The sequence below is a fragment of the Balaenoptera ricei genome, chromosome 17 (genome assembly GCF_028023285.1).
Source record: "Balaenoptera ricei isolate mBalRic1 chromosome 17, mBalRic1.hap2, whole genome shotgun sequence".
Taxonomy (NCBI): Eukaryota; Metazoa; Chordata; class Mammalia; order Artiodactyla; family Balaenopteridae; genus Balaenoptera; species Balaenoptera ricei.
In genome coordinates, this window is record NC_082655.1 from 58,310,207 (window position 1) to 58,337,860 (window position 27,654).

The 27,654-nt window shown below is 39.9% G+C and overlaps 1 protein-coding gene across 2 annotated transcripts in view; it reads left to right on the forward strand.

The window, feature by feature from the left end:
• PAG1 (phosphoprotein membrane anchor with glycosphingolipid microdomains 1) overlaps nt 1-27,654 on the forward strand; it is a 134,045-nt gene that overhangs the window by 56,397 nt on the left and 49,994 nt on the right. For both annotated transcript variants that reach the window (XM_059901542.1, XM_059901543.1), the window contains exon 3: nt 22,684-22,779. The gene's annotated coding sequence lies outside the window, so the exon portion shown is untranslated. The remainder of the gene's footprint in view (nt 1-22,683; nt 22,780-27,654) is intronic.

Consider the following 27,654-nt stretch of genomic DNA (forward strand, 5'->3'; position numbering starts at 1 on the left):
AATAATGTGCAAAAGTCACTGTGCAGCCATTCATAATGGCATGTTTTTTAAACAATGAAAATTTGGAAGCTACTTGCCTTTAACAATGAGGAAGTGACTAAGGATATAAAAGTATACAATATTTTATAATTTTTAAATGACACATGCAGGCTGTTTTGGAACATGGAAATGCATATTTGACATAATAACTGAAAATGGTACATAACAGTATTTCTTCGCTGGTGGCAACTTGGTAAATGTTTCTATGAAATTAAAGATCAAGGAAACTTCAGAATATAATAAATAGGGTTTCAATGTTCATTGGTTTCTTTGCTTTCCGAAAAATTGTTTAACTTGATAAAAATTGTTATGACCTATTTGTCTTAAAAACGTAGTAACTTTCATTTACTCATTCTAATGTGACAGTGCATTCAGTGTTCCTAATGACAAGCTTGAAGATGAGCTTTTGGAATTTAATTCTTTTTGTAAATTCGGCCTCTTGAGCTGTTTTTATTTTCTTCCTAGGTTGCCAAAATTTTCTGTATGTATGATAAGCCAGAGAAGGTGGGAAGTTTGAACAAAAGATTTAGATTTTTAATTAATCCCACACCAGTAGAGAAATGTATAAGTCAGTGTATCATTCTATAGAAATTTATGTAGCACTTTGGGACCTGATGTTTTAAAAAAGCTTAAGTCATTTTTAAAGAGCATCTGGCAGTGATTTATATAAATTAGGGCCTCTCTGTGTCTCATTTTTCTGTTTCCTCTTATCGCATCTAACAGGACTCTAATAAGGCAGGGCTCGTTTTACATGAGAGCAGTGCCTCCAGGCGCTGTGGATGATACTGAACTTGGGCATGTGATACAGTTGGCATCACAGATCTTTACCCAGAGACAGCTGACGGATCGACACAGAAATATATGCTACATAAGAAATAATGCTGCATTAAGTCTATATACTTTAAAAAGTATATAGACTTTATCTCAAAAAAAGAAAAATGTGAGACAAATAAGTTACAATCCTTTAGAGAAAGAAAGAGTGGAGGAAGGAGATGGACAACTAAAATGCACTTTGACACTCTTCTCTACTTGCTGAATTCCAAAGGCTGATAACTCTTGGAGGCGTGAAGGGGTGGGTTTGTGTTTCGTTTGTAATGAGCCCATGTTCTACTGTGTTTCACCCGCTTATCAACAAGAATGTGAGGCCACGATTGTGAAATTAACTCACTGGCTGATTGACTCAGTCACCTACTTTTCTCCTTTCATTTCCTCGTTAGGTTTCTCTACGTCAGGATTGCTGGTTTCTCTGTGTCATATCTGTCTATCTGTCTTGTCTATCTGTCTTCCTGCCTGGAAGGAAGCCTGCCTTCAATGCAAATGTCTTTACTACTGATTAATTAATTTATGGGCAAAGATGAGAAAAAGCCATGTGGGTGCCATGCCTTTTCATTTCAGGACTCAACATGGATCTTCTCTCTCACGTTTTATGACATTTTATGACAACTGCACTTATGAAAGGGCCACCTCATATTAAAATCGTGTCTTGAGAACTGCAAGGTGGTACTGGGAACTCAGATCCCTGTGATTTGGGATACGTGAATCCCAAAACTGAATTTCAGAAAGGGTCTTCTTCTCCAGCAATATTCTCATCACTGTTCCTGTGAATGTTTACATCTAAGTTTGTCTCCTTAGATAAATTCTAACATTTTGGTAGAGGAATGAGGTAGACTAATTTATGTGATTAAATTCTCATTCATTTGATAGAAGATTAAATGCTTCATTGAAAAATGCCAAAAGGGTATTTTTTATTTGGAGTCTCAATTTGAATGGAAACACTATCATTCTAGTTGGAGCTTTGAGGAGTAACAACAAAACACGTTCTTAATTTCTAAAGTAAATGATTAAGCTGTATTAATTTTAAGGAAGTCTTCCATAGTTTTGTTTTTACAGGAAAAATATTCGCAAATTTATTTTTGCTTTTATCGAGGCATAAAATAAAAATCCTGTGTTGAACGTATCATGTGCATGTTGATGGCTGGTCCTATGTCAAACAGGATAACCTGGGGAGAGACCGGGAGGGCAGGGACCATCTCCATCCCCAGCAGCAACATGGGGTTTGCTGCATAGTAGGTGCTGAATAACTATTTATTGAATCTCCAAATGACTGATTAATTCCTGGGAGTCAGCAGTCTGGACGGTAGTACCAGCCCTGCCCGTGCTCAAGACCTCTCTAAGCCTTAGTTTCCCCATTTGTAAAATGGGCATGACAATGTTTGCTCTGCTGTTTTAACAGGAGACTGTGAGAGTCAAAGGAAAAATGTGTGACATCTTTGAAAACTGGAAAGGGCTTTATATAAGTAATAATTTCTAGAATTATTATCGTGTGGCTACGTACTGCTTATTGATACCATACACTAGTTAGTACTTGCGTCCAGTTAGCCTTCAGTAAATTCATACTTAAGTAAAAAAAAAAAAAAGATTGTGTTTAAACTACTAGGTATAAAATAAATAAGATACAAGGATGTAATGTACAGCACAGCAAATATAGCCAATATTTTATAACACTGTTAGAGTATAATCTATAAAAATATCGAATCACTGTTGTACATCTAAAACTATTATGATATTGTCGACTGTACTCAATTAAAAATAAATAAATAAAAAGACTTGGAAACTCAAAGAAAGTACTAAAACTAAAATTGAAATTAGTGGTTTAATCACATTAATTGACCTCTAAAGTTTTGTGAAACACTGTCTTTATTTTGACATAATTGTAAATCCTTTATGTATTTAATCTACTTTTGTTGTTTCTTGGCGGGGGGAACACTCAAAACCATACACTAGACAACTGAACCACTCTTTCTCAGCAACATTGCACATTAACAGCTTTTTAAATACATGTGAAGCTTTTTATGTAAGAGTGAGCAAAGGATAATGGAACCTATAAGATGAAGGTTTAAGCTGTGAGTAAATGAAAACTTGGCTTATGGTAGATTGCCATCACTGCTTTGGAAATTAGATTCAGATATTTATCACATAAAATTCACTGTTAGATATGCTGGACATTTAATGACAGGGTTTTGTTGAAATGAGATCTTGTGGGTTTTGATAAAGAAAATCAATCAGTATATGCCTTATCTTTTATTCTCTCTTCTTGCTGCTCAATGTGCAATTAAACTGACTCTGCAGGATCACAGTGTGTCGCATATATTAATTTTATACTCAGCCTGCCTATATTAACTTTATGCTAACACTGCTGATAAGTGACAACAAGAATGTGTTAATAACGTCATAACTATTAGCTGGAATCACAAGTATTGTAGTCCTGAATTTTGTTCTATAATCTTCTCTCTATATATCTTTAATTAGATGATGTATTCATAATTGAACCTTTCTGAGTTTATTTCTGCTATACATTGGGCATTGTGGTGAAGCACTGGGTAGCAAAGATTTATGTGACATGACCCAAAATTATGTCCAGGCAGGGAGATGGGACACAATCTCACATCAATTTTGAAAGCCATCGAATCAATATATGTAAACTTACATATATGAATGATGCTGGAATCTTTGATGAAAGCTGCAATCACGACACCCCTCTGACCCTACCAAGTTCTGAAAAAAATTAAGAGAGAGGATAAAATAATTGGCAGATAAGGTTCAACTATCATCATTATTACTAGTATAAGCCAGGTTGGAGGGTGGGGTTTATTTGCTGTACTGATGCAGAACCCCAGAGTTAAGCACGAGCCACCGTAGCTGGGACAGACCTGTGGGCCAAAAGGATCAGATTATGGCATGGAGGGTCAGAGGAAAATTCCCAGAGGGCTGCTCCATCCCTAAAGGAAGAAGGGAGGAACTACACCCAGGGTACCTAGTTTACCCTTCCCCAAATCCCTCATTAAGTGAGTCACTCCACCTCCCTCCCCTTAGATGAACAGGTAGAAAGAGCCAGAAGTGTTATCTGCTTGAATTGCTTGATCAGAGAAAAAGGGATTTAACCCCCAATACAGGACAGGTAAGGTAATATTTGATGTCAAATGAACTGGGCAGAAAGGACAGAAGGAAAAGAGCAAGTCTTACTAAGAAGGATGGTCAGGACTTAGAGGTAAGGGGAGAAGAGGGTGGAACATTCCAGGCAAGAATAGTATCCGCAAAGTCAGGGGAAGGTGAGTTTGTTTTGGAAAGGAACTAGGATGGCTGGTCAGATTACAGAGGTCTGGGAAGTCCCAACCGCAGGAACTAGGGAGCTCCCTGCTTACCCAAGGAGCTTTCAGAAGTGGGATGCTTGAGTATTTCTTTCTGAATGTGTGGAAGAGAGGTGTTTTTTTTCTTTATTGCATCCTAGCACATTGAACTCTGAGAATGTTTTCATGTATTTGCATGGTTCTCTCTATAATTTACCTTGGCTGATTACATTTAACTATAGGTTTTTAAGAATATATTGAACTCAGTGACTAATCATCAGATTTCAATAGCACAGAGTCTGTAATTTTCTGCAGTTGTGTGACCTATGTAAGGACATGATGCAGAGAGAAATTATTCCCTCCCTTTCCGTGATAAAAATCTTATCTCTGGTTACAGTAAAAGCTGCCTTTAACACATACTAATATAGTTAAAATAATAACCAACAAAGACTTACTTTATAGCACAGGGAACCCTACTCAGTATTCTGTAATAACCTATATGGGAAAAGAATCTGAAAAAGAATGAATATATCTATATAATTGAATCGCTGTGCTGTACACCTGAAACTAACACAACATTGTAAATAAACTATACTCCAATAAAAAATTTTTTTAAAAAAAGCTACCTTTAAAAAAGATTTAGGGGCTTCCCTGGTGGCGCAGTGGTTAAGAATCCGCCTGCCAAGGCAAGGGACACGGGTTCGAGCCCTGGTCCAGGAAGATCCCACATGCTGTGGAGCAACTAAGCCCATGCGCCACAACTACTGAGCCTGCGTGCTGCAACTACTGAAGCCCACGCGCCTAGAGCCTGTGCTCCGCAACAAGAGAAGCCACTGCAGTGAGAAGCCTGTGCACCTCAACGAAGACCCAACACAGCCAAAAATTAAAATAAATAAATAAATAAATAAATTTTATTTTAAAAAAAGATTTAGTTCTGAAATAGTTTTCAAAACCAAAGTTTGTGAATCTGGGTGGACCCAGTGAAATCCTGGCTCACGGAGCCATGCTCTGATACATTCAGCAGCCAGCAGCCCATTGATTTTTGAAGGCTTTTTCTGTTGTTTACATGATTGTAGTATACATTTCTCCAAAATAACGTCCTTAGAAATGGGGCTTCAAAGAAAGGTAACAATCAATTACAAAATTGTTTATTACATAGATTTTGTTATTCCGTGCATTAAATTATGTATGCTCCAAAACAACATTACTAAAAAGGAAAAAAATCTTTTTAGTGCTGTAAGACTCTAAGATGGGTGTATCCTGTACCCCGTAAAGCAGTTTTAACTCTTTGCTGATTGCTTTGGGTATGGAATGGTGGGAGGAGAGAAAACCCATTAGATACTTTCCCTGTCTTCAAGGAGTTTGGAATTTTACTGGGGACATGTGACAGGCATTTGCATGACAGGTGATAAATACAAAACAGTGTATGAATAAGCACCAGAATGTCTGCTTTTAGTCATTCATTGCCTGGTCTATTCAGAAGACTTACTGAACAGTTGGACAAATGTTAAAGATGTTGTGTTCCTTTGCCTGACACCCTGACAAATGCTACTGTCTTGACTTAGCACAGAGGTCATTGGTTCACCATATGACTAATATTCCTTCCACTAGCTAAAGCTTGGTAGTTTTTAAGAGTTTGTTTTTTGGCTATCACTTATCCTTTTATCTTACTTCCCTCCTACCTGTCATGTTTATTGAACTATGTGTATCTCTAGTGACATAGAAAGAAGAGAGAATTGAACACTTTATGACAAAAGGAAAGTTCTGAGGCTTAGTTATGCTGCTACAACTATGCAATAGGATGATCCGAGTGAATGGGCCTGACAGGAAATGCCCCGGGGTCCATCATGTTTTCTGTAGGATGCCGTATACATTCCAGGCTGTGATTTTATGTTTGTTTGTTTTCTTTTTTGTTACTGCAGTGGGTTTATTTTATTTTATCTGTATGGCTGTTTGGCTACTAAAGAGTTGACTTGTTTTAGCAGTGATTCTTGTGGACTAGATTGGATTAAATGAATCATGCCTTTTATTTTTAAAACAGCTTTATCAAATTATAATTCTCATATGATACAATTCACTCATTTAAAGTGTACAGTTTCAGTATATTCACAGAGTTTTGCAACCATCATCACAATCAGTTTTAGAACATTCTTACAAATCTAAAAGGAAATCCCTCACCCCTTAGCTGTCATCACCCCCTTCAATTTCCCCATCTCCTGCACTGCCCCCAGCCCTAGGCAACCACTGGTCTACTTTCTGCCTCTAATAAACCACTCTAACGAAGGAAGCAGTCAGTGGACATCAAGGTCCAGGTGATGGACTTATCTTTGATGATTGGAGCTGTTAGAGTTTACAGTATCTGAAGGAAAAGTCTGACGTTCCTAAGTGTGACTGGTTAGAAGAATGAGTCTCATCAAAAATAAAAACAAGCTGAAAATAGCCACAAATTCAGTGTGTGGAAAAGTACTTTTCAGCCAATGTCACCTGCGCGCATCAACCATTTGTAGTCAGCCCTGACCTACTGTCCTCCAACTCTTTACATGAGAGACGTTTAACAGAATAAAGTCAACATATACACACTACTCTATATAAAATAGATAATCAACAAGGACCTACTGTATAGCACAGGGAACTCTACTCAATACTCTGTAATAACCTATGTGGGAAAAGAATCTGAAAAAAAGAACAGACAAATGTATATGTATAATTGAATCACTTTGCTGTACACCTGAAACTAACACAACATTGTAAGTCAACTATACTCCAATATAAAATAAAAATTTTTTAAAAACATTAAATTGCTTACAGTTTTTATATTTTTGTAGCATTGTTCACTGAGCAAAATCCCATTTCGACATGCTATATGCAGGGATTTTGCTAGAATACGTCAAATGTCTCTTCCATCAAGGAGCTCGCAGCATGGCAGAGGGGGATGGATGTGCATAAACAAGTAAGCGCAAAATAATGTCAAAATACTCTAGGGCCAGCACAGAGGGGACTCACGAGGACAGATAGTTGTGTCTGGGACACTGGTGGAGAAAGGGATGTCAGAAACAGCTCGTAACGGAGATGACCCTGGAAACTAGCTAAGACACATTAGTAATGCTTGGGGAGTGGAGAAGGGAATTTAGGTAGAGGGAGCAGGGTGTTCAAAAGCATGGCTATAGGAAGCATCCTAGAACTTGTGGACATGAGCAGATAAGGAAGTAGGGTATTGGTAGGAAAGGTAGTGAGGGAGGATGCTGAGGGCAGCAAGCCACTGCACGAAAGGTACTATGTGAGATGCTTAAGAGGTTGGACTTTACCCACTGCATTAGTTTTCCGTGGCTGCTGTAACAAAGTACTGAAAAGCACAGGGTGACCTTGAACAACTGAAATTCATTGTCTCACAGTTCTGGAGGCTAGAATTCCAAATCCAAGTGTCTGCAGGGCCATGCTTCCTCTGAAACCTGTGGGGTCAGATTGTTCCTTGCCTCTTCCAGCTTCTGGTAGCCCCAGATGTTCCTTGGCTTGGGGCAGCATGATTCCAACCTCTGCCTCCATCTTTGCATGGTATTCTCCCTGTGTTTCTTCCCATCACCTTCCCTCCGGGCATGTCTGTCTCTGGGTCCAACTTCCCCCCCTTTTTTTTTTTTTTTTTTAAAACAGTAGAGGGAAATTCAAACTTGGTAGTTTTTTTTTTTTCTTTTTTAATTAATTAATTTATTTATTTATTTTTGCTGTGTTGGGTCTTCGTTTCTGTGCGAGGGCTTTCTCTAGTTGCGGCGAGTGGGGGCCACTCTTCATCGCAGTGCGCGGGCCTCTCACTGTCGCGGCCTCTCTTGTTGCGGAGCACAGGCTCCAGACGCGCAGGCTCAGTAGTTGTGGCTCACGGGCCCAGTTGCTCCGTGGCATGTGGGATCTTCCCAGACCAGGGCTCGAACCCGTGTCCCCTGCATTGGCAGGCAGATTCTCAACCACTGCGCCACCAGGGAAGCCCCAACTTCCCCCTTTTTATAAGGACATCAGTCATATTGGATTAAGGTCCACCCTCATGACCTCATCTTAAGTAGATTACCTCTGTAACGATCCTGTTTCCACATGAGGTCACATTCTGAGATACTGGGGCCAGGATTTCAACATATATGTTTTTAGGGGACAAAATCCAACCCATAACACCCACCAAGCATCAGGGTGTTATTGAAAGAGTTTAAGGGAAGTTAAGTGATTATTTTTGCATTTCAGAAGGTTAGTTGGACAGCTGTGGAGGAGGAATACAAAGGAGACAAGAGTAGTCGGGCAAGAGGTCTTATGGCTCTTAGATAGCTGACCAAGTATGTGGGGTGCTGCTTTATCCTTCACTCACCAAAGTAAAAAAAAGAAGAAGAAATGAAGAAATTCACAAATCCACAGCAACACTGAAAAGCCAGGAAGAAATGCCATAAACAGACAAGGATATCCAAGAATCCCAGAAGGTGTTAAGAAAAATGAATCTAAGTAGTGGTGAAACCCAACAGAACTGAGAAGTATACTCTCTTTTACAGTTACACAGACTGTGTATTAATACAACTTTGGTTTTAGGTCGATAAAGAGAGAGAGAATGAAACAAAAAGTGCACATGCTCTGTGACCCATCAATTCCATGTCTGGGAATCTGTCCCATCGATGTACTCACTCTTGTAGTGAGATATATATGCAACAGTAATCTTTGTAACATTGCTTCTAACTGAGGAAAGCCAAAAACAACCTAAATATCCATTGGCATGGAAATGTCTAAATATAGTATATTTATAATACCATTGAATGCTCTATAATTAAGAGAAATGAGATAACTCAATATTTACTTTCATGGAAAGTTCTCTAAAATACCGTAAATGAACACAAGGAAACAGTTGAACAACGCCTTGTGTAGAATACCATATATGTAACAAAGAAAGAAAAAAATACCTTTAGATTTTTGTATCTTTTGAGACCTTTTTCAAGCGTTTTTACTCACCTCGAACAGTGCTAACCTATAGGGAAGGAAGTGGGATTGGGGCGGTAAGATGAAAAGGAACTTTCATTTTGTATGATGTATTTTTCTGTATTCTGTGAACCTTTTCAATAAGCATGTGTTACAATGGGCTGGAGATTTACTATAACAAAAATGTAAGGAGGTAGAATCCATGGGACTTGGCCAACATTTGAATGGGATGAACAGCAGGCTTTAAGGGGGAAAGTGGGAGACAGAATGGAAGGGATAAAGTGGGGGCCATGAATTCAAAACACTCAGAAGTAAGAGGGCAACATTTTAAAGTGGGAGCTGTTCTTTAATAAAACAAGCACACAAGGAAGACAGAAGGTGTGTATCTTATTGTAAAAGAGATCGAGGGGTTTTAGTTTGAGAAACAGAAGGACTTGTGCATCTTGAACTACAGTTGGCAAAGCCCTTTGGCCTGAAAATGGAGAAACAGAACATCATGAGAGGAGAGTCGGTGGCAGACATCAGTGACGTCCCCAGAACTGCTTCTGCTGAAGAGTGTGTAAGGCCACCAAGAACGTATGCCTAGTGATCTACAGATTGCAAATACAATAACAAACACCATCAGGGATGGCTACATATCTGCGGAATGGGAAAGAAAGCTCTTTCCCACTTTGTTAACTCATTTATTCCTCTCATTTTTCCTTCCTTTCTCTCCTCCCTCCCTTACGCCTTGTCCTCATTTACACACGCACATGCACACACACACACATGCACCCCCTGATACAAATCTGCCAGCCTGAGAACAAAATATCGAAAGAACAGGAACTAATAGGATACAATGACAACCAGATCAGATAAGTGCCTCCAACTGATAACAAGGCAAAAGATTTTCTGCCAGAAGCATCGTGTGAAAATTTCGTGGCCTACTTATCCTCAAAAATGTGAATCAGGTAATACCAACATAGCAGAAAGTTTGAAAAACAAGTGACAATCATATTTCCAACATCAGCTTTCATTGGCCTAGTGTTTAATGTTTATGAACAAAGTAATGCTTTCATAGGCATTATTTCATTTGAGTCTCACATGAACCCTTTGAAGGAGGTGGAGCTTCCATCTCTTTAGGGAATGGGACCCTGAGTTCCAGAAATGGACAAGGGAAGTAAAGTCAGGTCCCAGAGCCATCTCTGCTCACACCTCAGCTGTTTTATTTTCCACAGCACTCTGACGCCTGCTTGGTCTCAACAGAGTATCCTAGGTACCACACAGATTTGTCTCTCAGGCTAAACCTTTCAGATGTTAGCCTTCAAAATCTTGTTTCATCAGCTGTCCTAACTTTAAAGCATCACAGAAGTTAGCAAACTGTATGTATCCATGTTATTTATTTATAAAATGGAGTGGTCATTTGAGCAAGAACAAAAAGCTGGCTAAATAAAGGGGATAGGTTGTGCCCTTTCATGGGGTCATCAACAATAGCTTACAAAATAAAAATGCAGAATGATTATTATTTCATCATTCGTGATGCTAATATATTTGGGATGAAAAAAGTATGGGATACTACCACTAGCTGTGAGTAATGAAGGAAGGACCATGGAAATGGTCTTCTAATCCTAGCCAGGCTCTGAGGTATTTCCTGGTACCAGGGCTACAAATACTGGCTATAGTTGTTCAAAGCAAGAAATAGCTGTTATTATCGCACTAATTCATTGCATGCAAACCCTGGCTTCTCCATATGGAGAGAGAACACAGAGAAATCGTTACTAAACACACTACCTGTGAGAAGTAGAAGGACAATAAGGAAGTTGTTCACTGATATATGTTCCCTTTCCAGAGGTTTCCAGACACAACGTTACAAAACTGTAACCTTTCCCACAAAGACATCAAAAAGCTAAAATGTACCTGTGGGAGTGGGGATGTAAATTAGCACCTAAGATAAATTGAGGGCCACAGCAGCTCCCCTGAGAGTTCCCTGGGTCTTCCAAGGACCATGCTCTTGGGCTGAGCCCTTTTCCAGCGACACAGAGACCTGGCGAATAGGAGAGCAAGTCTCTCCTGCTCATTCTGTGAGGTCTGAGGTTAGTTTTACTACAGCACACTTTTCTTGTTTTCCCCTTTATTGTGGTTTTTTATACCTCTACTACTTCTTAACTACAAGATAGTTACCATGGCAACACCTGTTGATGGCAGACTAAAAAAACGTACTTCTGTAGTGAGGAAGCTGCTACTATATTTCTCGTTTCTCTCTCACAGTTAGATTTGGGGGGTGTTTTTGTTTCTTCTTTTATCTAGGCTTGTGGATGAAACCAGTTATCTCCATTTGGGCAGATTGATATGGAAACTGCTCTCAGCTGTTTCCATTTTGTATGTGAAGATACAGCCATGTTACCTCCTGAAGCCTTTGTTGTCTGGTGATTTTTACCAACTGTAATATTAGAAATCATGTCTTTGTCTAAGGGAGTTCAGAATCTTTAAAGCTTATTTGTCATTTCTGCTTTTCTTTTCTTTCCTTCTTCTCTTTCCTCTTCCCACCTTACTTAACCAAGTAGATGGACTGACTTCTTTGACCAGACACCCAGACAAAGGGCCACAGTAATAAAGGCCAGATTTCACATCGCACTTAAAATTCCATTGGCCTGGATATCAAAACAGCTAAGAAGATAAAACCTGGGTTGTATATAATGCCGATTAGTTCTATGGTCAGGTTAAAGAAAATATATTCTAGATAGTAAATAAATTGAAGAGACTTCTTAAAAAATAACAGTATACTGAAGAGCAGTTATGTATGATCAGTTGCTAGTATCTTCGTACAGAAACTTAGCTATATCATCAATAATCCATATTTAAACAGGCATTTTGGTATGCCTGCTCTGGATGTGGCATTGCAGGAGAATCTTTGGATGAGATTAAAAAAAAATAAAAGGCACCAACCCTGAAGCCAGATTATCTGATTAGGGAAGCACACACAGGTAGCATCCGTGAAACATGGTGAAGCCAGGGCCATAGATCTGGAAGTAATGAAAAGTGGCCACGTTCTGTTCCAGCCTCTACCTTGACGAGCTGTGTGATCACAGCTGGGCATTGGCTTCCTTGTTGCTAAAATTAATGAGCTGAAATATTGCGGAGTTTCTTTTAACTCTAAAATTACATTAATCCAACTCTGAAATATGCGCAAGTGCTAAACAGTAGAGCAGGGCAGACTTTTAAGGATGAATTCAAGGAAAAACATGAATTATCCAAGAGGAGCAGTCAAAGAAAATAAATATATAAGTAATTATATAAATATATAAATAATTCAATCTAAATAGATGTCCCAATAAAGCAAAACAAAATTCCCTAGAAATTTTGGTCAAATTCTTAGGGAATCCTCTCAAAACTTTCCTCAAGATTAAAGAAATGATTGAATGTTTTCTCTTTAATTCTGCTTCATGATGTTTAGGTAATTAGTCCCTCAGTCTTATTGACAAGAATGTTTAAAAATACAAATTCCTTCTTTGAAGTTGTATTATGAATTATGTGAACCTGTTATTTCAATGTTTACTTGAATTCATATAATTAAGAAATAACTCCATTGTAACAGCTGGGTTGATATGTAAACTTTCTTGATATGAGATGTGTAAAGTGATGAGTGCTACCTTGCTCACCCTCATCTCTATTCCTTTTTAAAAATTTTTTAAAAATTTTTATTGAAGTATAATTGATTTACAACATTGTGTAAACGCAGCAAAGTGTAATCACAACAAAGTGATTCAGTTTCATATATATATATACACACACACATATATATGTATATATATATATATATTCTTTTTCAGATTCTTTTCCCTTATAGGTTACTATAAAATACTGAATGTAGTTCCCTGTGCTATACGGTAGGTCCTTGTTATCTATTTTATATCACCTCTATTCCTTTAACTCAGGACTGCAATATTAGGAAACGACCATTTTTTCATGTACTGGCTCTGTATTAATTTCCTAGGATTGCCATAATAAAGTACCACAGACTGGGTAGGTTAAACATCAGAAATTTAAGTGCCACAAGCTAGAAGTCCACGATCAAGGTGTCAGTAGGGCCATTTCCCCTTCCGAAGGTACTAGGGCAGGACCTGTTGCAGACCTCTCTCCTAGCTGTTGGTACATCCTTGGCTTGTGGCAGTGTAATTCCTATCTTCCCAGGGCGTTCTTCCTGTGTGCACCTCTCAAACTTCCCCTTTTTATAAGAACCCAATCATATTAGATCAGGGGCCCACCCTACTCCAGTAAGACTTCATCGCAACTAATCATATCTGTAATGACCCTGTTTCCAAAGAAGGTCACATTCTGAGGTACTGGGGATTAGAACTTTAACATATGAATTTGGGGAGGATACAATTCAACCTATAACAGACAAGAAATGATCACATACAGGCAACTTATACACACACCTATAGTACAGTATCTAAGTGTAGCCTCCCTGCAGAGATGAGCTTAGTAGACTAGAGTCCATCACGATACCTTCAGTTCTGTTGAATATACCATTGCTTACAGGTCATAATAGAGCTGACATTTGCGGAGCATTGACTATCTCGAGGCTCTTGCTAGCGTGCATACATTAGTTTATGCATTATTTCCATTCCATTGAATCTCCTTGACCTTCTCTGGGATACTGAGCATTACATCTCACTAAGTGGCTCAGAATTTCTCTAAAGCTCAACTTAGGTCATCTAATAGTTATTTTCCATCAAATAAATGATTGAAATGTCACACATATGATAGCATCTCATAAAACTAACCCTGGGTCATAAGAGAATGGCCACATAGGTATCCTATCAATGGTACAGTTCTGGTGTGGTGTCTGCAGGCAGTGTTGAAAGTCTAAGATTGAAGTAGTCAAATGTGTGTGTGTATGTGTGTGTGTGTATTCTCTCACTACTTACATATTAAATATATATTCTCTGTATGCACACACATGTATATGTAGAGAGAGAGAAAGAGATGGATATAGACATATAATCTCTATATATACATATATGGAAAGGAAGGGGTCACCGTAAAGTTACTTTGTCCCATATGGTCCATCTACAAAATGCCAACCTACCCCACCACATCCTTACACATCCCTGTGAAACTCAGAGACTTTATAGACAACAATTTTTCAATAATGGGGAAAATAACCAGAGCCGAAGTGCAACCCGTTCTCTTAACCCACCAGCAGAGCCATTGCCTCAGGTCAACACAAGCAACACAGCCAGTTCTTCAGAACCTTAAGAACAGAGGGAATGGCCCTTTCTGTCTTGAATTATTCTGTGGCTGGGGCTCCTAACAGTAAGTATCTTTCTATGAATTTTGGATCTTGAAAGTGTACATGGACAAACTTCAAGTTTCCTTCCTCAGCTTCCTATGCAAGAGGAAGTTTCCTTGCATCCCCCCGTCTGCTCACCACCACACACATATGTACCATTTGCACAACTTCTTCTGGAAAAGATCGGTGATCAGCAACCCTCTAACTTCACTACCCCTTGGGCGGTCCCGAAACTAGTAGTTACTGCTCATCGGGAAATGTCTGAAGGCTGATCTGAGGCTCTGTGATAAACAAAGGCAGTGGGCCTGGTGGCTACCCAGTTAAGTATCTGTCTTTAGGCAGAAACAAGCCAAAGCTGTAGACTCAATATATGGCAGCCTTGGGCTTCCCTGGTGGCGCAGTGGTTGAGAGTCTGCCTGCCAATGCAGGGGACGCGGGTTCGAGCCCTGGTCTGGGAGGATCCCACATGCTGCGGAGCAAATGGGCCCGTGAGCCACAACTACTGAGCCTGCGCGTCTGGAGCCTGTGCTCCGCAACAAGAGAGGCCGCGACAGTGAGAGGCCCGCACACTGCGATGAAGAGTGACCCCCGCTTGCCGCAACTAGAGAAAGCCCTTGCACAGAAACGAAGACCCAACACAGCTAAAAATAAATAAATAAATAATAAAAATTTAAAAAAGGAATTCCTTAAAAATATATATATATATATATATATATATATGGCAGCCTAAGTCCCAGTCCAAAAGACAGCTTTTCAGATACACAGAGTGGAAGGGAATGGAATAATATTTACTTTTTGGTTTTTTTAAGCAAGGAAATATCATTGAAAGGTGAATAAGGAAATGAATGAATGAATGAGTGACCTCTTTGCTTGCCCTGGTTATTATTCCCTGTTTATTTACTTTGCCTAAAGGAGGATGTTTTAAATACTTTTTTTTACTTCCAATTCATAAACTAGTAGTTAGAGGAGTCAATTTATTTTCCGTTCACTGCAGCAACATTTAAGTTCCGAAGCTAATCTTTTTAGTGTTTGTGTTTATGCTACCTTGCTTTTTGTTCAGATATCCGAAAAGCATGCAATTTTCCTTAAATACATTAAATTTGCATACTGTAAGCTATTCTATTTTTTGCCATTAAGAAAGGATTTTTTTTCCTGTTGAGCGCTTTGGTCATTTTGATTTTTTCTCTGTGAATATTGAAACTGCAAGGAATTCATGCCCAAGCCTTGTTCACTTGGGATGCAGGCTTACAGATAAGGCTTAGAGTAGAAGTTGTCATTTTAAGCCTCTTTCCATGTAACAGACTAACAAAAAGAAGGCTTTGCTAAGAAAATATCATTTGTTAATAACTTAGTATATATATTATAACTGTATCAATGCTTACCTGGGTTCTGTATATTGTAGATAGTATAAGGATACGTGTTTAAGGATTTTTATCATCCGTTCCCTAGAATACATTCTTCTTGGAAAGGGGATTATTTTCATTAAACCACACCGTTGAAGGGGATTTTTAGATTTCCCAGTGTCATAATCTTTTTGAGGCTTAAAAAAGTCTTTTTTTTCCTTCATCTTATCTACATAGTGGCCTCTCTTTGGCACCTCTGTGAACTACCCTTTCCTGCCTTTTCCATTTTTTTTTTGTTCTCAATAAGGAAAACTCTTTTATTAATGGACTGTTGCTTTGCATACATCAGGGATTTCAGCTGTTAGATTGTGTGAAAAATGAAGCAGGAGACATCAGATGGTGTGACGACTAAAACTGTTAACACAGTAAATACCAGGAAGGCTGGAAGTGTGAGCTAAAGCAGCTGGGGGGTGGGGGGATGGGTGGAAAAGACGAGAGACACAGCTGGGAGAACCAGCAAGAAAAAATGGCCAGAAAACATGGGGGAGCTTAGCAAGAGGAGAAGTGCAGCCCGAGGGAAATAAGAATGCAGGAGAAGGAAACGTTATAAGTTATGTTTTCCAATACTGCACAGTATACCTTAGCCCATATACATTGTCCTTAGCTACTCCTTTCATTGCTGTACCATTATGCATATTTAGGTTGTAGTTTTCTTGGATGATTACTGTCAAAGGCTGAATATTGAAATTTTAATGGAAGTATATGTCTTTGCTTTGAGGTTGATCTCTGTTATACTGACAATTTATGAAACCTATCATAGAATTCAGAAGGATTAATAACAATTAGCATATACTTGTTTAGAGATATATTTGATTCTTTTTAACCAGAGGGTATCACGTTGTTAACATTTAACATTTGGACAAATAGGGGGTGTGTATAATGAGCTCGATTAATAACTGGTTTGGTAAGTATATCCAGAGGGAACTGATTAATAAATCGCTTTCTTCCTGGAAAAAGGTTTCTGGTATTTGAACCTAATCCTATTCTAGTCAACATGAGGACTCATTTGGGTAAAACACTATAAATGCGTGGCCGCAAACTGGGAGAGATGGCTAATGTAATAACAAATGAAGGAAACAGAATTCGATAACAACTTGACATTTAATGCAATGACCCACATCTAAGACGTAGACGTGGAACAGGGATGACGAGAGCACCTCACCACCACCACCACCACCAATTAAATTGCAAAAAGGCAGTAAAGAGAGATGTGGCTTAGCAGCATCATAGATGAAACAAATTTAGATTTTGTGTTAATCAAGTAAAAGATTCATAGATGCCCACAGTATAACGTAGCTGGCGAGCAAAGCTCCAGTGATCTTAGGCTTTCTAAATAAAAGTGTAGCATCTGAACTGACTCAAGTAAGAGTCCTGAGCTCCTCTTCCCGGATGCAGTGTTACTTCATCTGGAGAACTGCCTTCGAGCTTAGTCATCTAAAAGAGAACACCAGCAAATGGAAGTGTCAGCCCCCAGCTTGTCTCCTCCTACCTTCCCTGTTTCCTCCCCACTTGGTCCGCTTGCATGCACTGTCTCGCCCTCCCCAGATCTGAATTCGTTCTCACTAAAGCAGGAAATACTAAGATGTTTAATCCTTAAACCCGCAGTGCAGCAGGGCATACCACTCATCATGTTCTCTCTGTGCCTCGCCCATAGTCATCTTGCTCAATGCTGGCTGAGTGTGTTTGTTGAATTTTGATCTCCCATGCTGAGAATGGTATTGCCTCAGTGCTGACCACTGGGATGATCATCACTGCATTCCAAGTGGCCATCCTTGGATGTAGGATCTGGTATCCCAGGGATGACTTCCAGGTTCCCCTGAGACTCACTCCTTGACCTTCCAAGTTTCAGCTCTTTATCTTCCTGTGTATTAAGTGTCTGGGACTCAGTGTCTACTTTGGGTACCATGGTCTATCTTGGTCTCGCCAGGAGGTCTTCTAGAGAAGTGTGCCTCTTACCCAGGGATCCTGCCCAGTGGCCAGATTCTGTAGCTGTGACTGGACCTCCAGGACAGTAGTGGACCACCTTCCTGACTTGACCAGCTTATTGCTGCCTGATGATAGCTCTGCCCTCCCTATGATAGCTGGGCCCTGAGAATTCCCCTACCAACCGTCAACAAAACCCAGATAACGACTATTTTCTAAATCAGATCAAGGTTATCTTGTCCATTGGATGTTGTGTTTGGTTCCTAGATTGGGCTTTGTAGCTGGATTGGGCTCTCAGCATGCTCTGCTCTCATGAGCAGGCCTGGCCAGGACTCAGCTCCCTTCTGCATATAGCCTTTGTGCTCTTTTGAGTCATAGTAGGTGGTACTCAGAACTATACTCTTTGAAATGGAGAAGGGAACACTAAAAGGCAGCAGAGGAGAGACCTCTTTAAACACGTATCTTCAAGTATTTCAAAGGTTGCCATGTAGAGAAAGTACTGGACTTGTTCTGCATAGCCCTGGATATCAGAACCAGGACTCCAGCTGGGTTGCAGCCACTAAGCCTTCCTTACGGCTAGCTCAAACCTAGCAGTGCTTCCAAGAGGTAGAAAGGGATTCCTTCTGGAAGCCTTTCCTTATGAGAGGGAATCTGGCATAGGCTGGAATAGCAGGTCTAAGTTTCGTTTATTGGTTTATTTCCACTACAGCATGGATAAGGATAGTATTTACTTGGCTGGCATTTGCACGCATGATATATTGCCATGGTAATATGTCCATCATGAGCGACCTGCAATCCTACTCCTTTCTCTGTCTTTAGGGACTGAAACTGAGGGTGGCTTTATTATAGCAATATCCTCGAGTCTGCTCTGATTTTTTAAAATTTACTCAATCAGCGAATAAATATTGAGTGATTATTATATCTTAGGCACTGTGATTCAATCAGTGCTCAGTACTTTTAACTGCTACATTTAGCCAAGTATTTTTGACTTTGCACTCATGAACTGGATGTTACAGACATTGTAGAAAGGGTTCAAGTATCAAGGGATGTTGATTTATAGCTCACCTTTAAATTTCTTTTAAATTTAAGAATTACTCATTGAGCTCCTTGAGTCTAGTCTCATACTGAGTAGATGTCTAGCCTCTCAAACTTGAATTTGGATTCATGTTTCTTAAGTCTGTGCTACCAGATCCCAGTATGTATCTACACAGGTAGCAGGGAGGTTTGCTGTCAGTGTCATCACTACTTCCTTAGGAGGGACTGTAGGGCATAGTTTTGAAGAAATGCTCCTCTCCCTAAACTTCTCCTCAGCAATGGCAGCTGGGGCTTGGGCCAGGCCATCTGTCAGGTGCATAGTCCCAGTGGCCCAGAAATAGAATTCTATTTCAGATCCTCTGAGAGGCTTTAGCCAGAACAAGCCTTCAGGTTAGTAGGCAAGAAGCATCATGAATTACTGGAGTCCGTTTGTTGGAGCCTCTTATGAATGACATCATCCATGTTAAGAAGCTGGTAAGAGTCCTCATGAGAACTGTCAGTGAAATCGGTATAGAAGAAGCAGTGCTAAGATTGGCCTTCTACTGACTTAGTGTATGCAGGGCAGGGGGCCACTCATATTTGATTAGATACCTGGTTTCAGAAGTCCAAAATTCCATTCAGTGGGAAAAGAAATCAGCATTGAAAGCATAGGATTGCTGTTTGATTGGATCAATCATTGTTTGCGGTAATTAACTGCTGTCCACACTCAGAGATAGTCATGAGGATGAGAGAGGACCTGAAGGAATATTTGGTCCATGCAGAATTATACTCAGGTTGTCTCAGTCAGACTATGATAGTTTTCAGTGGAGCCAGGAGACCTTTCCTCAGTACAGCAACTCCAGTGATTCCAGCTACAATTATACTTGGGTTTGCCATATTTATTTCAGATTGATCTAGAAAATGACTGACATTGTAATGTGTAATGTCCACATTCCTTAGAATATTGTTTTGGTAACACATTTATTGGGATATAATTCACCTCCCATTTAAAGTGTGCAATTTAATGGTTTTTAGTATATTCAAAGAGCTGTGCAGCTATCACCACAATCAGTTTTAGAACATTCGAGTTACCTCAAAGAGGAACCACACAACTCTTAGCTATCATCCGCATGATGATCATCCCCCAGCCCTAAGCAACCTATATATTTGCTCATTTTGGACATTTCATGTAAATGGAATCAGATAATATGTGGGGTTTTTTGTGACTGACATTTCCCTTAGCATGTTTTCAAGGTTCGTCCGTGTTTTAGCATGTATCGGTACTTCATTTCATTTTATGGTCAAACAATATTCTTTCATATGGATATACTATATTGTGTTTATTCATTCACCAGTTGATGGACATTTCTACTGTTTCCATTCTGGGGCTACTATGGATAATGCTGCTATGAACATCCACATACAAGTTTTGTGTGGACTTAACGTTTTCATTTCTCTTGGCATATACCTAGGAGTGGAATTACTGGGTAAAATCACTCGATGTTTCACTTTTTGAGGAACAAACAGGCTGTTTTCAAAGTGGCTGTACCATTTTACATCCCCATCAGCCAGGTATGAGTGTTCTAATTTCTCCACATCCTCGCCAACACTTGCTACTATCTTAGATTTTTCAATCATAGTCATCCTAGTGGGTATGAAGTGATATCTCATTGTGGTTTTGATTTGCATTTCCTTGATGAGGCATCTTTTCATGTGCTTATTTGGCCATATTTATTTGGCGAAATGTCTATTCAAATCTTTTCCTTGTTTTTGGTTGGGTTGTCTTTTCATTATTGAGTTGTAAGAGTTCTTTGCATATTCTAGATAAAAGTCCTGTATCAGATATGATTTACACATATATTTTTTCATTCCTTGGGTTGTCTTTTCACGTTCTTGATAGTATCCTTTAAAATATAAAAATGTTTTTAATTTTGATGAAACTTAAATTACCTATTTTTCTTTTGTTACTTGTGCTTTTGGTATTACATGTAAAACACCAGTGCCAAATCTGAACTTATGAAGATTTACCCCTATGTCTTCTTCTAAGAGTTTTGTAGTTTTAGTTCTTAAATTTAGGCATTTGATTCATTTTGAGTTAACTTTTTTATACAGTCTGAGTTGAGGATCCAACTCCATTCTTTGGCATGGGGCTATCAGTTGCCCCATAATCTTTTGCTGAAGAGACTATTCTTTCCCCATTGAATAGTCTTGGCACCTTTGTCAAAAAATCAATTGACCATAGATATATGGGTTTATTTTTGGGTGCTGAATTCTGTTCCACTGATCTAGATGTCTACCCTATGCTGGTACCACACTGTCTTGATTACCTTGTTTCCTTGGAATAAAAACATAACTCGTGAAATTCATGTTCTGAAAATGCAAAATTATGCACCACTTTTATGTTATTAAATTAGCTGTCAAATAATATGTTCAGTTGTAAAATCAGACTCTTTACTCCTGTCTGGTAATACAGATAGTATATGCAAACATATTATTTCCCATACATATTAATAAGATTTGGCATTTTAAGAAAAATGTTTATTCTTTTCATTTTATTTTTTTACTGTAGCAATTTGCTTTAGATAATAAATCTTTCTCATATCTCTAATGAATTCAAGAGAGTTCTCTGGGATTGACAGTGAAAACATGGGGAAGTGGAGAGGTTTGGAATCCACATCTAAATATATCTGTATGGCAGGAGTTCAGGAGGAGGTTTGATTTGAAATCTAATGAGAGACGGAAAGATGGCTTAAGAAAGGCTCTTGTCTGTCAAGCCCTTCACCCAGAGAAGCCCTGCCCTCTTAGTTTGCATGATTGACAAAGACCTGGAGTCGAGTTGGAGAAAGACCGCCCGTGACTATGTGTCTTGTTCTAATCTTTTTAGACTTATTTTTTAAAAAGAAAATAATAATGTAGCTGAATACAGTGGCAAACAAAAGGCAGCCATGTCTCACTTGGTAACTGTCAGGGAAACAATTGATGTACCTAAAGATAATATAAATAATCTGCTGATTCTCCTATGGAAGAAAGCAACACTCAGTCTAAGAGAGCATATGTGGTCCTAATAAAAGAACATTACTAGATGAAAATCTAGAAGGCTGGTGTTCTATTCAGTTTTTTATATTGTAAATCAGGAATTATATCTCGGTCTGTAAAATAATGCGTGGTTCTGAGTCTTAGACAACATCCAGGATATTCTCCTTGGAGATTCATTTATTTATTCATTTCATCCTTCTGCCCTCCTCCCTTTGTCACTGTACTTTTCATGGTATCTTATGTACAAGAGAGGTTCGGTACAGGAGGTGTTTATTAGAGGATGGGAAGAGAATTGGAGAGGAAAGCGGGATGGAGAAAAGGCAGGGCACCAGACACAGAGCAGAAAAACAGATGGGAGATCAACTGAAGTCATTCCTGTGGTCTCCTCCATTCCCGCACATCTTCCCCATTTCCACAGTGGAACGGATGAAGGAACCGCTCAGGGTTAGATCGGTGCGCCATTCGGGCCACACCGTTCATGCCGCATCAAAGGTTCTGTTATTCGTAAGACATTCTCACAATTAAATCACAGCTTACCTTACCTCGAAGCATACTCTTTTCAAATAAATCACTTGTTTTATCTCAAAATCAGACAACAGTTATTTGAATTTTAGTATCACTACGATAACACATAGATTTCTTTGTCATAAAACTAGGAAAAATAGAGAAAGAGCAAGTAGATTGATGTGTATTTGATTAGACATTGACTTGGCTGCTATTTTGGAGAAATTTTTTTATTCATTCACTACTGTGTGTAGTTTTTCCTCTACTTTGTAGTTTGCTTTGTTCAGGAAGGAATATAAAGCTCAGTGTTTGGCATAAATGTGCCAGCATTTTTACACTGAACTGGACCAGTATCTGTCACAGTCTCTATCCATCTGTCTTTTTTTTCTTTTTCCCTAACTTTTTTTCTCTTTGGTTATAGGCCAAGAAGGACGGGAGAACATTCACCACCACAACATTTCAAAGGGAATACATTGCCAGCATTTTGAATACTTATTTGGACAAACATTTCTTCAAGGTAAATATTACCATTGTACCAGTGATGGGGGCACATCATTAGAATTTGCAGATTGCAGCGGTAGCACACAAAGGCTTAATTGTTTAGTCTGGTACAAACCTAGAGTGATAGGAGAGAAAGGAGAGGGAGCCGGAGGGAAGAAAATAGCGCTGTTGGGATATCCTGCAGTCTCTTCTAAATGTGTTACCAGGAGAGTGCTGGCAGAATCTGGGAGCCCACTGAGCTGGACTCAAAATGTGTGGGAAAAAGGGGAGAAAGGGGAATCTGTATTTTTTTCTTCGTGTCAGTGTCTCTCAGATATTCATGAAAACAAAAGGCAGTGTGGTCTAATTGTAAAAATAGCATTTCTTCTTTTATGAGGAAAGAGTTGGGTAATTCCTTTCAGAGGTTAAAATAAGATATATGTTGTATTCACATCACAAGGGGGAAAAAACCTGAATCATAGTATTTTACACCAACTAAGACTTATGAATATGGGAGAGTTTAAAAGAAATCTGTGTTCTTCTTTTATGAAAATACCTACTAAGTATATCTTTCATTGGCTGGTGATAAATGCTTCATGAATGATGTTCTTGTTTGGAACGTTATATTCGCGATGCCTCTTTTGGGGGGAGGGGAAGGGGTGTGTGTGTGTGTGTGTGTGTGTGTGTGTGTGTGTGTATGAGAGAGAGAGACAGAGACAGAGAGACAGAGAGAGAATAAATATGAGACAGAGACACCAAAGAGAAATCTGTCAGCATCATACTGTATGTTTCAGAGAAGTAACTCCAGGCATTTTCTTTATGAATCATGAGCTTAGCGAGAGAGTAAAGATCTTCACAGAAGCAGCTGAATTCCTAGTCAGCTCCATCACTCATGAATTAGCTGTCAATATTTTAACACAAATTGCTGTGTCATTTCTATGAAGTTCCCCTCTTGCTGCTCAGTCTGTAGCTAAAAGCTGTTTTCTCCAGGCCCTGAAATTATAGCAGATGAACTGCCTCCTTCCTTCGAGAAAGATATTTGTGTGCACTCACACAGAGAAATGCAAAAATCTACCATCCAATTTCAAAGAAAATAAACTTGTCAACTTTCTCTGTTTAGCAGTTGATATAGCGTTGACAGTACTTAGTCCTGAGCTGGCCAGAATGCAATTCCAGATTGGCAGGGGGGTGGAAGAATGTTCTCCTCCCCAGTCCTCATCCTGCCTGCTCTCTTCTGAAGGGGTTGGGTCGGGGAAGTGGAGGCGGTACATTAGAGGAGAATTTTGTGATATTATTCATCCTCTGTTCTGACAGAGGAGACATTGTTTATTCACTGTAATAGGCTTGGCAGGAATCTGTGCCGTGCATACAGAATGGAAACATCGCAGAGCAGTGGGGAATCTCAAAATCCTAAGCAATGGATCAGCTTAGAGCTTTTTAAAAATATATATTCTAATAGCCTCCATGACTGTAGATGCAAGTCATAATTTGGGGAGATAGTTTTCCTTGAAGTGATCGTTTGCTTCACAATTGCATTAGGCATGTCTCACATGGAAAAGGTCGTTAAGATAGCAGCCTGCCTATCGCAATACTGTAGTAACAAAAATTAAAATCATGAAAGGTGAGAAATACGTTCCAAACGCACTAGACCTGCTTTGAGATTGCTCCCTACATATTAGCATTCAGGTGTCGGTATCAACAAAAAATCACCCGTGCATGTCATCAGATGATTCACAGAAACAAGTGGGAGCTGCCTGAGATAAGAGAAAAAAAGACACATTAAAAGATGTGCCTTGGGGTAAGAAGTGCCCCGCCAGAGACAGTGTGAGAGGACGCCACGCTCAGAATGTTCCAGAACTTTAAAGGCAACAACTGTAAAAGCCAAAGTTCAAAGCAGTATGCAAACCCTGCACTGGAAACTGAGCTGGCGGAAATGTAAACCCAGACGGAGGCCTGGGGTTTGTGCTTCTTAAAAGCTCTGCGTTTACCCCACTCTGCCAGCTCCCTGAGCACAGCGCCAGGTGTCTGGGACTCGGGGTGTGTGTGTGTGTGTGTGTGTGTGTGTGTGTGTGCATTTGTGTTTCTCCCCAGAGCAGATAAAGGTGCTGCCAGGCTGCAGGCTGCCATGTTCACAGACACAGCACGTGAGCTGGTCCAGGAGAGCCCTGAGAGCAAGTGTGTCCAGCCACGCCAAGCCAAGTTCACCAGCCCCTTGTCCTTACGCTCAGAGAGAGATTTGTCATATTCCCCAATCTTGGCTGGTATCTGTAAGATCTCCCTGCATCTTTTTTTACAAGAACTGTACGATATAAATTCTGACATTTCTAAAATTACAGTTATGATGACATCAGTATACAGTCAGCTATTAGATGACAGCAAACCAGTCTCAGCTTTTTATGTATCTTATATAAGGATTAGTCTTACACACCTAATGAAGATCTTTTATTCTACCACTTAGGGCATCATTCATGTACATTACCTGCTTTGTTTTTTTTTTTAAAGAAATGTACATTTCCTTAAGACATATTTGACAATCTTTATAAATATATATTTATTAATATATATTTATTAAATATATATTTATTTTTAAAAATACATAAAATATATTTATATGATGCTATTTTCAAGTAAATACCAAAGACATCAAGAAAAATTAATCAAGATGTTACCGAAGTATTTCCCTCTATTGTGCCAATCTTTTGGGCACATTTATTTTGTCTGTTTTAAAACTAGTTTTATTATTTTTAACAACTGAGGTAAGGACTATGAAGGGAGGTGAGGCAGAGGCAGTACCGGCGGCTCCTGGGAGGCGCTGCCCGTGGAGCAGGAGGGGAGAGCCCTGAGAGACGCAGTTTGCAGGGCAATTGCTGGCCCACCTGTGATTCTGGCAGCCCTGCCTCTTGTTCCGCCTCCTTATTCCCGTTCTGCTGGAATCTCTGGTAACTGTGCGCGAGGCCTAATCATCAGCGTGTGCAAGTAACAGCGAGGCTCTCCATCACAGGCTACCTCAGCCCACCAGAAAGTCAGCATGTGCACCTCTGGAAGCAGCACTACCAAGCCTGGCCTCATTTGTATCCTTGTAATTAGTCAGGCCTGGCTGTCTCAAAACGAGGAGCGCGAGGGTCTTGTTTTCACCAATCTTGTGTGTCATCTTTGTCTATTACGAAAGGAGACATATACCAATAGAGGGAAATTGGAGTAAACACTTAATGATACTATTCTATTTAACCAACACATATTGCATGTACAGTGAGGCAAGCACTGGTCTCAGCCCTTTGCAAATATTAAGTCATTTAATCCGCCAGACTGCTCTACTACTACTACTATTATGATTATTCCCATTTTACTGAAAAGGAAGCTGAAGCTCAGAGAGGGTGAGTAACTTGTCCAAAGTCCCCCAGGCGGTGAGGGCAGAGAGCACAGCAGCAGGGCCTCCTGTGCCGGAGTCTTGGCCTTAGGGCTCCGTGTGCCCGCCCCCAAGGTGCCTACCGTGCCACAGCAGATCTTGCTGAACTGTCACGTCCCTTTGGAGGTCTATAAACACACCTGCCAGTCTGCAGAGGTACACACAATGTGTGACATTGTTGGTTCTGGAACTGTACACCCTCTGTCGCTTGGTGTTTATGTCAGTGGAAGAAGGATTTGTAACCACTGTCCTTCCAGAATTCGAAGTGGGTATGGATTAATGCTGCGTGGGAAACCCAGGCTTCCAGGCCCCGCCCCCCGGGGCTGTCGGCTGAGCTGTACCGCACAGCGTCACGCATCACCCAACAGCACTGGGAGAGAGGCCCAGGGTGGTTGCCATCCCTCCTCCTCTGCACTTTTTCACTAGGTCCTGTACCTTGACGGATGGTGGCTCTGAGGGCAGCAGCGTTGCTGGACTTGACAACATTGAGAGAAGCCACTCTTCAGGCTGATGTGTCAATGAGCTGGACGTTTGACCGTTCCTCTCTGTCACCTGCCATGGGGAGTTAGATAGCTGCCTTGCCTTGCCTTAACCCTGACCTTCCCAAAGCGTGTTCCGAGGCGTGTTCATGGGTGCAGCTCTCCACAGTGCTCCTAGAAAAGAAAAGAAAGAAAAGTTTTTATTTATGATCAGATATATTTGACAGATGTGGTTTAAACAAAAATTGATCTACTTACTGCAGGTCTCTCAGAATTTTCTTCTGTCTCTCCAAAGCAAGATGTAGAAGGCAGAATTTCCTAAATTTCTTATTCTCTCAGGTAGGGAGAAACGTCTAGCGACATCCCTTGGGTGGAGGAGAGACAAGAAAACCCAGTGTCACAGGAGGTAATCAGGTATTAAGGAAAGACCAATACGCTACATTTGGGATTCCTAAATTCTAGCCTACCTTTAAATATGGAGGATAGAATGGGGTTATCTCTAAGTTCTTTTCATCTTTATCAGCTGGAAACTTTGTATATATTCTCCAAAAGGGTTTTCAAGAGTTAGACACAATATACAGCACATCAAGACAGAGTAAGTTTTAAAAAGGTAGGGGTAAAATGAGGCACAAGGAGTAGAAGGTAGGAAAGATGGGGGAAGGAGGGAGATTAGTGTGCAGAATGAATTCTGTGGAAGCCTTCGTGGTTGATCTGAAAGAACGGAACGTTGTTCTATGTTTTCTAATGAACAGTTTTAAAAGAACTATGATCATAGATTCATGGTTAACAGGGTCCTAAGCGAGGACCAAACAGATTTTCGCCGGAGAAACAGCTATTCCCAGTTTTGAGGTCAAAATTTTCCCATGGTTTTTTAATTCTGTGGCCTTTTGGTCTTTTAGGTAGAAATTTTGTCTCTGTGACAGGCCGATACCAAAGAGATTTGGAACCTCCATAGACATGCTTCAGAGGTAGCCATGGGTACCTCGCCTCATTTATTAAACATTACACTTTGCAGAGACCAGCTCTG